Source organism: Lutra lutra, chromosome 5 (genome assembly GCF_902655055.1).
Source record: "Lutra lutra chromosome 5, mLutLut1.2, whole genome shotgun sequence".
Taxonomy (NCBI): domain Eukaryota; kingdom Metazoa; phylum Chordata; class Mammalia; order Carnivora; family Mustelidae; genus Lutra; species Lutra lutra.
In genome coordinates this window covers 152,737,729-152,748,221 of record NC_062282.1, presented here as the reverse complement: position 1 = coordinate 152,748,221, position 10,493 = coordinate 152,737,729, and the positions used below count along the sequence as shown (strand labels likewise).

General features: G+C 38.1%; 1 long non-coding RNA gene across 1 annotated transcript; it reads right to left on the bottom strand.

The window, feature by feature from the left end:
* Positions 1–3,634: 3,634 nt before the first annotated feature.
* Positions 3,635–10,265, bottom strand: LOC125100155 (uncharacterized). Its single transcript, XR_007127464.1, has 3 exons — positions 10,236–10,265; positions 4,910–4,912; positions 3,635–3,796 (listed from the first exon to the last, which is right to left on the bottom strand). It is a non-coding gene; the product is annotated as an uncharacterized LOC125100155 (long non-coding RNA).
* Positions 10,266–10,493: the final 228 nt, after the last annotated feature.

Genomic DNA, 10,493 nt, shown 5'->3' with positions numbered 1-10,493 from the left:
TTGGAAGCTAATTGTGAGCCAGGCTATACCTATCATATTTGACTCTCATAACAACCTGAGGTGTGGCACTTTTGTCACCCACTTTTTTCAAATTCAACCCAAATTGTTGAGTCATTTGCTCAAAGTCACAGAGCTGGGAAATGGGAAAAGAGGGATTGGACTTGGGATGCCTGGGTGGCTCAGTTAGTTGGGCAGCTGCCTTTGGCTCAGGTCATGATCCCGGCCTCCTGGGATCGAGTCCCGTATCGGGCTCCTTGCTCAGCGGGAAGCCTGCTTCTCCCTCTGCCTCTGCCTGCTACTCTATCTGCCTGTGCTCACTCTCTGTCAAATAAATGGGTAAAATCTTCAAAAAAAAAAAAAAGAGGGATTGGACTTGAGACCTTATTTTTATCACTTGCTCTTCCTCATTTTTCCTAAGACTTGAGGTGTCTGTCTGAACTCAGAATGGTGATGCCATGCGGACAGAGTGATATTTGTCTGAGTGTGAGCACAGAGTGTAGTTGTGCTGCTTTCTAGGAGTCTGACTCTTGGCAAATCACTCAAAAATATTTCCCTTTACTCTCAAAATAAAGAATGACTCACTAACTCAAGGACCTTGTCGGGAACCAATTTAACATTTACATAACAAAAGTATAGGACAGTGAAAGTGTTCCATGGGAGACCAAAATTTTTAAGATGCATGCCACAGGTAAATTTACTAGGGAGAGAGAAATTTGTCATCACAAACCCTCACTCCATGGAACATATTGATTAATTTGTTCTTTATCTCCACCTCCCATCTTATGGGTATTCACTTGTTCTGGTAACAGTTTTTAAAGATTGTTTTAATTTATTATTTATTTGAGAGAGAGAGAGAGAGAGAGAGCATGCACAAACAGGGGAGAGGAGCAGAGGGAGATGAAGAAGCAGACTCCCTGTTGAGCAGGGAGCCTGACACAAGGCTCAATCCCAGGACCCTGATATAATGACGTGATCCAAAGGCAGATGCTTAACAGACTGATCCACCCAGGCACCACCCCCCCATAATATTTTTTATAAAAGAACTTTCTTTTTCTACTTAATTGTTTTAACAAGTTGTCAAAAATTGTGTGATCATATGTAGGTCAATTTCTGTCCTATTTTGTTCCATTGCTGTGTACATCTATTTCTTTCTTCAATACCACAATGTCCCAATTATAACAAATTTCTGGTAAGTCTTAGACTAGTCTAAGAATAGGGTGTGAGCCTTCAAAATTATCAGTTTCCCTTGTCTCCCCTCTATAGTTTAGCATTAGCTTGTCCATATCTGTGAACAAAGCTTGCTGGGATTTTGAGTTTTTTAAAAAGATTTTATATATCTATTTGAGAGAGAAAGAGAGCACAAGTGAGAGTAGGGAGAGGGATAAGGAGACTCTGTGCTGACCATGGACTCTATGTACAGCTCATCACCAGGCTTGATGTGGCACTCATTGCAGGGCTTGATCCCATGACTCCAAGATCGTGACCTTGCTGAAATTGAGAGTTAGAACCCCTCACTGGGATTGTTTTGAATCTACAAATCTAATTGGAAATAATGGACATCATCACATTAGTGATGCTTTCAATCTATGGACACACTTTGTATTTCCATGTATTTCAATTTTCTTTTATGTCTTACATCATGTTTTGTAGTTTTCAGTGTATGGCTTTTGCTCATATTTTGTTCTTTATACTGAGGAATTTTATTTATTTAGTGCTACTATAATTTTATTTTTTCAAACTTCAAATTCCAATTCTCCATTGCTAGAACACAGGAATACTTTGGTAAAATGATTTGTGTTTTGTAACACTTCCACTCGCTTATTAGGTTAGGAGCTTTTTTTGACTTTTGGGGATTTTTTTTTTAATGCAAACAATTATGTCTCCTGTGAACAGAGGCAGTTCTATCTCTTCCTTTCCAGTAAGTATACTTTTTTTTTAAAGCATACTGTACAAACTAAGATTTCAAGTAGCATATATTATACAATGGTGAGAAAGGATATCCTTGTCTCTTTCTTGGTGTTAGGAGAAAACATTTAGTCTTTCATGATTAAGAATAATATTATTGGCACACCTGGGTGGCTCAGTGGGTTAAATCCTCTGCCTTCAGCTCAAGTCATGATCCCAGGGTCCTGGGATCGAGCCCTGCATTGGGCTCTGTGCTTGGTGGGGAGCCTGCTTCCTCCTCTCTCTCTGCCTACTTGTGATCTCTGTCTGTCAAATAAATAAACAAAATCTTTTAAAAAAAGGAATGATATATGATATGATATGATATGATATGATATATATTTTGTTTGGTTTGTTTGTTTTTGTTTGTTTGTTAATAAGAATGGTATTCATCAGGTTAAGGAAGTTTAATTCTTAGTTGGCTGAAAATTTTTTTGCAGTAAATGGATAGTATTATTGAAATATTTTCCTGCATCTATTGAGATTGTCACAGGGTATTTCTTACTGCATCTGCTAATCCCATGAATTACAGTGATTGGTCTTTTTCCAGTATTCAAAGATCTTTGCATTCCTGGAGTGAATATCACTTGGTTGTGATGTAACATCCTTTTCACATGTTGGTGTAATTGCATTTCTAACAGTTGAGTATTATGTTTATATCCATGGGGTTGCTTCTTTAGTCTACTATTGTAATTGTGTTTTATTTTCTTTGGTTTAATATTGGAGTGTACTGACCTCATGAAATGAGATGAAAGGAGTACCTTCCTCTTTTGGAAGAGCTTGTGTAAATTTAATATTATTTCTTCCTTAAATGTTCGGTAGAATTTACTAGTGAAAAATATGGGCTTGCAATTTTCTTTCTTTCTTTCTTTCTTTCTTTCTTTCTTTCTTTCTTTCTTTCTTTCTTTCCTTCCTTCCTTCCTTCCTTCCTTCCTTCCTTCCTTCCTTCCTTCCTTTTTTCCTTCCTTCCTTCCTTCTTTCTCTCTTTCTTGGAAGAATTTTAATTAATAGGCATAGAACTTCTTATATTGTCTCTTTTTCTGTGAGTTTTGGTGCTTTGTGTCTTTCAAGGAATGAGTTAATTTTGTCTAAGTTGTTGAATTTGTGAACATAGAGTTCTTACTATGCCTTAGTATTCTTTTCAAGTTTTTATTTAAATTCCAGTTAGTGAATATACAGTATAACTTTAGTTTCAGATGTACAACACAGCAGTTCAACACTTTCATACAACACCTTGTGCTCATCAAAACAAGTGCACTCTAGAATCCCCATCACTTACTTTACCAATCCTCCCACTCACCCGCCTTCTGGCAGCTATCAGTTTGTTCTCTATAGCTAAGAGTGTGTTCTTGGTTTGCTTCTATTTTTATCTCTTTCTCTGTTCCCTTTGCTCTTTTGTTTTATTTCTTCAATTCCACAAATGTGAAATTGTATGGTATTTGTCTTTTTCTGACTGGCTCATTTCACTAACCAAAATACTCTGTATCACCATCAATATCATTAGAAATGGTGAAATTTCATCCTTTTTTATGGCTTAGTAGTAGTCTATACATTATCCATTCATCTTTTTAGCTATTCATCAGTCAGTGAAACTTAGGCTGCTTCTATAATTTGGCTAATGTAGATAATGCTGCTACAAACATCATAGTGCACTATCCCTTTGCATTAGTATTTTTCCTGATCTCTCCCCTTTCATTCATAATTTATTAATTTGGGTCCTGTTTCTTTTCTTTTGGATAAGTCTGGCCAGTGTTTTATCAATCTAATTAATTCTTTCAAAAAACCATCTTTTAGTTTCTTTGATCTGCTGTACTGTATTTCTAGTTTCTAATTCATTGGTCTCTGCTCTAATCTTTATTATTTCTTTTCTCCTCCTTGGCTTAGGCTTTATTTGTTGTTCTTTCCCCAGTTCTTTAAGGTGTAAAGTTAGTTTGTGTATTTGGGATTTTTCTGTTTTTGTTGAGTGAGGCTTGGGATGGCTATGTATTTCCCCCTTAGGACTACCTTTGCCGTATCCCATAGGTTTTGGACCAAGGTGTTTTTATTCTTATTTGGATTCCTTTAATTGTTTAAGTTGTTCTTTGATTTCCTGGTTGACCCAAACATTCTTAAGCAGTATGGTCTTTAGCTTCCAAGTTTTTTAATTCTTTCCAATTTTTTTCTTGTGATTGAGTTTCAGTTTCAAATCATTGTTGTCTGAGAATATCCAGGGGATAATCTCAGTCTTTTGGTATCAACTGAGCCCTGATTTGTGACCTAGTATGTGGTCTATTCTGGAGAAATTTCCATGAGCACTCGAGAAGAATGAGTGGTCTGTTTTAGGGTGGAATGTTTTGTATATATCTATGAAGTCCTTCTGGTCCCGTGTATCATTCAAAGGTCTTCTTTCTTCATTAATCTTTTGCTTAGATAATATGTCTATTGCTGAGAGTGGAGAATTGAGGTCTCCTATATTAAAGTATTCTTATCAATATGTTTCTGTATTTTGGTTAACATTTGGCTTATGTAGTTGGCTGCTCCAATGTTGGGGGTATAGATATTTACAATTGTTAGATCTTCTTGTTGAATAGACTCTTTAAGTAGGATATAGTGTCCTTCTGTATCTCTTACTACACTCTTTGGTTTAAAATCTAATTTGTCTGATATGAGAATTGCTATCCCAACTTTCTTTTGAGGTCTGTTGGCATGAAAAATTGTTTTCCATTCCCTCACTTTCAGTCTGGATGTATCTTTAAGTTCAAAACGAGTCTCTTGTAGACAGCATATGGATAGGTCATGTCTTTTTAAACCATATGCAACCTTGTGCCTTTTCATGGGATCATTTGGGCCATTCATGTTGAGAGTGATTATTGAAAGATATGATTTTATGGCCATCATGTTGCCTGGGAAGTCCTTGTTTCTATAGATAGTCTCTGTAAATTTCTGGTCTATATTACTCTTGGGGTCTTTCTTCTTTTTATAGGACCCCCTTAACATTTTTTGCAGGGCTGGCTTGGTGGTCACGTATTCTTTCAGTTTCTGCCAGTCTTGGAAGCTCCTATCTCTCTAGCCATTCTGAATGACAGTCTTGCGGGATAAAGTATCCATGGCTGCATGTTCTTCTCAGCCCTTTCTGGTTTTCTAGATCTATGTGGATGATATTCTGATATATGATGTTATTCTGATATTCCTCCCTCTGTACATAAGAAATCTCTCCCCCCTCACTGCTTTTAAGATTGTTTCCTTGGATCTAAGATTTGGATTAGTATTTTTGTATTTTTTGGATAAAGACCCAGTAATGCAATTGCTGGATGATAAGGTACATCTATTTTTCACTTTTTGAGTTACCTCCATACTGTTTTCCAGAGTGACTGGAGCAGTTTGCATTCCCACCAACAGTGAAAGAGGGTTCACCTTTCCCCATATCTTTGCCAACACCTATTCATTCTTATATTATTTAATTTAGCCATTCTGAATTAGTAGGGAAGATGTAAAACTATCAGGATTTGCAGATGACATGATATTATATAGAGAAAACCAAAAGCCTCCACCAAAAAAAATACTAGAACTGATCAACAAATTCAGTGAAGCCACAGGGTATAAAATCAAGTGTACAGAAATCTGTTGCATTTAGATACCCTAATAATGAAGTAGTAGAAGGAGAAATTAAGAAAACAATCCCATTGACAATTACACCAAAAATAGTAAAATACTTAGGAATAAACCTAACCAAAGAGGTGAAAAATCTGTACTCTGAAATCTATAAAACAATGATGAAAGAAATTGAAGATGACACAAAGAAAAGACATTCCATACTGAAAAACAAATATTGTTAAAATGTCCATACAGCCCATAACAATCCACATTTAATGCAATTCCTATCAAAATACCAACAACATTTTTCACAGAAATATGCAAACAATCCTAAAATTTGTATAGAAACACAAAAGATGAGGAGTCAAGATGGCGGAGAAGTAGCAGGCTGAGACTACTTCAGGTAGCGGGAGATCAGCTAAATAGCTTATCTAAAGATTGCAAACACCTACAAATCCAACGGGAGATTGAAAAGAAGAAGAACAGCAATTCTAGAAACAGAAAATCAACCACTTTCTGAAAGGTAGGACTGGCGGAGAAGTGAATCCAAAGCGACTGGAAGATAGACCGCGGGGGGAGGGGCCGGCTCCCGGCGAGCGGCGGAGCAACGGAGCACAAAATCAGGACTTTTAAAAGTCTGTTCCGCTGAGGGACATTGCTCCAGAGGCTTAACCGGGGTGAAGCCCACGCGGGGTCAGCGCGGCCTCAGGTCCCACAGGGTCACAGAAGGATCGAGGGTGTCTGAGTGTCGCAGAGCTTACCGGTATTAGAACAGGGAAGCCGGCTACAGAGACAGAGCCGAGGAGTGAGCTCTCAGCTCGGGATTACCTTGAACCGGTCGCAGGCTCGGTCAGCTCAGAGCGCGGCCGGAGGCCAGGGTGACGGGAGTAATTGGGCGCTGTTCTCTGAGGGCGCACTGAGGAGTGGGACCCCGGGCTCTCGGCTCCTCTGGGCCGGAGACCGGGAGGCCGCCATCTTCATTCCCGTCTTCCAGAACTCTACAGAAAGCGCTCAGGGAACAAAAGCTCCCGAAAGCAAACCCAGCAAACCTGAGCGGATTACTCAGCCGGGCCCCGGGTAAGGGCAGTGCAACTCCGCCTGGGGCAAAGACACTTGAGAATCACCACAACAGGCCCCTCCCCCAGAAGATCAATGAGAAACCCAGCCAGGACCAAGTTCACCTACCAAGGAGTGCAGTTTCAATACCAAGGAGAGCGGCGGAATTCCAGAGGAGGAGAAAGCAAGGCGCGGAACTCGTGGCTTTCTCCCCATGATTCTTTGCCGTGCAGTTATTTAATTTTTTTTTCTTTTTCAATTTTTTTCTCTTCTTCTGCTAAATTTTTTTAACTTTTACCCTTTTCTAACTGGTTTATCTAATATATATATATTTTTCCTTTTCATATTTTTTCTTTATTGGTTTTCTTTTTCTAATTGTTTCTTTTTTCTTTCTTTTTTTTCTTTCTGAACCTTTTTATCCCCTTTCTCCCCCTCACAATTTGGGATCTCTTCTGATTTGGCTAAAGTATATTTTCCGGGGGTTGTTGCCACCCTTTTAGTATTTTACTTGCTCCTTCATATACTCTTATCTGGACAAAATGACAAGGCGGAAAAATTCACAACAAGAAAAAGAACAAGAAGCAGTACCAAAGGCTAGGGACCTAATCAATACAGACATTGGTAATATGTCAGATATAGAGTTCAGAATGACAATTCTCAAGGTTCTAGCCGGGCTTGAAAAAGGCATGGAAGATATTAAAGCAACCATCTCGGGAGATATAAAAGCCCTTTCTGGAGAAATAAAAGAACTAAAATCTAACCAAGTTGAAATCAAAAAAGCTATTAATGAGGTGCAATAAAAAATGGAGGCTCTCACAGCTAGGATAAATGAGGCAGAAGAAAGAATTAGTGATATAGAAGACCAAATGACACAGAATAAAGAAGCTGAGCAAAAGAGGGACAAAGAGCTACTGGACCATGAGGGGAGAATTTGAGAGATAAGTGACACCATAAGACGAAACAACATTAGAATAATTGGGATTCCAGAAGAAGAGGAAACAGAGAGGGGAGCAGAAGGTATGTTGGAGAGAATTATTGGAGAGAATTTCCCCAATATGGCAAAGGGAACAAGCATCAAAATCCAGGAGGTTCAGAGAACCCCCCTCAAAATCAATAAGAATAGGTCCACACCCCATCACCTAATAGTAAAATTTACAAGTCTTAGTGACAAAGAAAAGATCCTGAAAGCAGCCCGGGAAAAGAAGTCTGTAACGTACAATGGTAAAAATATTAGATTGGCAGCAGACTTATCCACAGAGACCTGGCAGGCCAGAAAGAGCTGGCATGATATATTCAGAGCACTAAATGAGAAAAACATGCAGCCAAGAACACTATAACCAGCTATGCTATCATTGAAAATAGAAGGAGAGATTAAAAGTTTCCAGGACAAACAAAAACTGAAAGAATTTGCAAATACCAAAACGGCTCTACAGAAAATATTGACAGGGGTCCTCTAAGCAAAGAGAGACCCTCAAAGTAGTAGATCAGAAAGAAACAGAGACAATATACAATAACAGTCACCTTACAGGCAATACAATGGCACTAAATTCATATCTCTCAATTCTTACCTTGAATGTTAATGGGCTAAATGCCCCAATCAAAAGACACAGGGTATCAGAATGGATAAAAAAAAAACAAAACCCATCTATATGTTTCCTACAAGAAACTCATCTTAAACGCGAAGTCACCTCCAGGTTTAAAGTGAGGTGGTGGAAAAGAATTTACCATGCTAATGGACATCAGAAGAAAGCAGGAGTGGCAATCCTTATATCAGATCAATTAGATTTTAAGCCAAAGACTATAATAAGAGATGAGGAAGGACACTATATCATACTCAAAGGAACTGTCCAACAAGATCTAACAATTTTAGATATCTATGCCCCTAACGTGGGAGCAGCCAACTATATAAACCAATTAATAACAAAATCAAAGAAACACATCGACAATAATACAATAATAGTAGGGGATTTTAACACTCCCCTCACTAAAATGGACAGATCATCCAAGCAAAAGATCAACAAGGAAATAAAGGCCTTCAATGACACACTGGACCAGATGGACATCACAGATATATTCAGAACATTTCATCCCAAAGCAACAGAATGCACATTCTTCTCTAGTGCACATGGAACATTCTCCAGAATAGATCACATCCTCGGTCCTAAATCAGGTCTCAACCGTTATCAAAAGATTGGAATCATTCCCTGCATATTTTCAGACCACAATGCTCTGAAGCTAGAACTCAATCACAAAACGAAATTTGGAAAGAACCCAAATACATGGAGACTAAACAGCATCCTTCTAAAGAATGAATGGGTCAACCAGGAAAATAAAGAAGAATTGAAAAAATTTATGGAAACAAATGATAATGAAAACACAACGGTTCAGAATCTGTGGGACACAACAAAGGCAGTCCTGAGAGGAAAATATATAGTGGTACAAGCCTTTCTCAAGAAACAAGAAAGGTCTCAGGTACACAACCTAACCCTACACCTAAAGGAGCTGGAGAAAGAACAAGAAAGAAACCCTAAACCCAGCAGGAGAAGAGAAATCATAAAGATCAGAGCAGAAATCAATGAAATAGAAACCAAAAAAACAATAGAACAAATCAACGAAACTAGGAGCTGGTTCTTTGAAAGAATTAATAAGATTGATAAACCCCTGGCCAGACTTATCCAAAAGAAAAGAGAAAGGACCCAAATAAATAAAATCATGAATGAAAGAGGAGAGATCACAATGAACACCAAAGAACTACAGACAATTATAAGAACATATTATGAGCAACTCTACACCAACAAATTTGACAATCTGGAAGAAATGGATGCATTCCTAGAGACATATAAACTACCACAACTGAACCAGGAAGAAATAGAAAGCCTGAACAGACCCATAACCAGTAAGGAGATTGAAACAGTCATCAAAAATCTCACAACAAACAAAAGCCCAGGGCCAGATGGCTTCCCGGGGGAATTCTACCAAACATTTAAAGAAGAACTAATTCCTATTCTCCTGAAACTGTTCCAAAAAATAGAAATAGAAGGAAAACGTCCAAACCTCATTTTATGAGGCCAGCATCACCTTGATCCCAAAACCAACAAGGATCCCACCAAAAAAGAGAACTACAGACCAATATCCTTGATGAACACAGATGCAAAAATTCTCGCCAAAATACTAGCCAATAGGATTCAACAGTACATTAAAAGGATTATCCACCACGACCAAGTGGGATTTATTCCAGGGCTGCAAGGTTGGTTCAACATCGGCAAATCAATCAAGGTGATACAACACATTAATAAAGAAAGAACAAGAACCATATGATACTCTCCATAGATGCTGAAAAAGCATTTGACAAAGTACAGCATCCCTTCCTGATCAAAACTCTTCAAATGTAGGGATAGACGGCACATACCTCAATATTATCAAAGCCATCTATGAAAAACCCACGGCAAATATCATTCTCAATGGAGAAAAACTGGAAGCTTTTCCGCTAAGGTCAGGAACACGACAGGGATGTCCATTATCACCACTGCTATTCAACATAGTACTAGAAGTCCTAGCCTCAGCAATCAGACAACAAAAGGAAATTAAAGGCATCCAAATCAGCAAAGAAGAAGTCAAACTACCACTCTTCGAGATGATATGATACTATATGTGGAAAACACAAAAAACTCCACTCCAATACTGCTAGAACTTGTACAGGAATTCAGTAAATTGTCAGGATATAAAATAAATGCACAGAAATCAGTTGCATTTCTTTACACCAACAACAAGACAGAAGAAAGAGAAATTAAGGAGTCCATCCCATTTACAATTGCACCCAAAACTATAAGATACCTAGGAATAAACTTAACCAAAGAGACTAAGAATCTATACACAGAAAACTATAAAGTACTCATGAAAGAAATTGAGGAAGACACAAA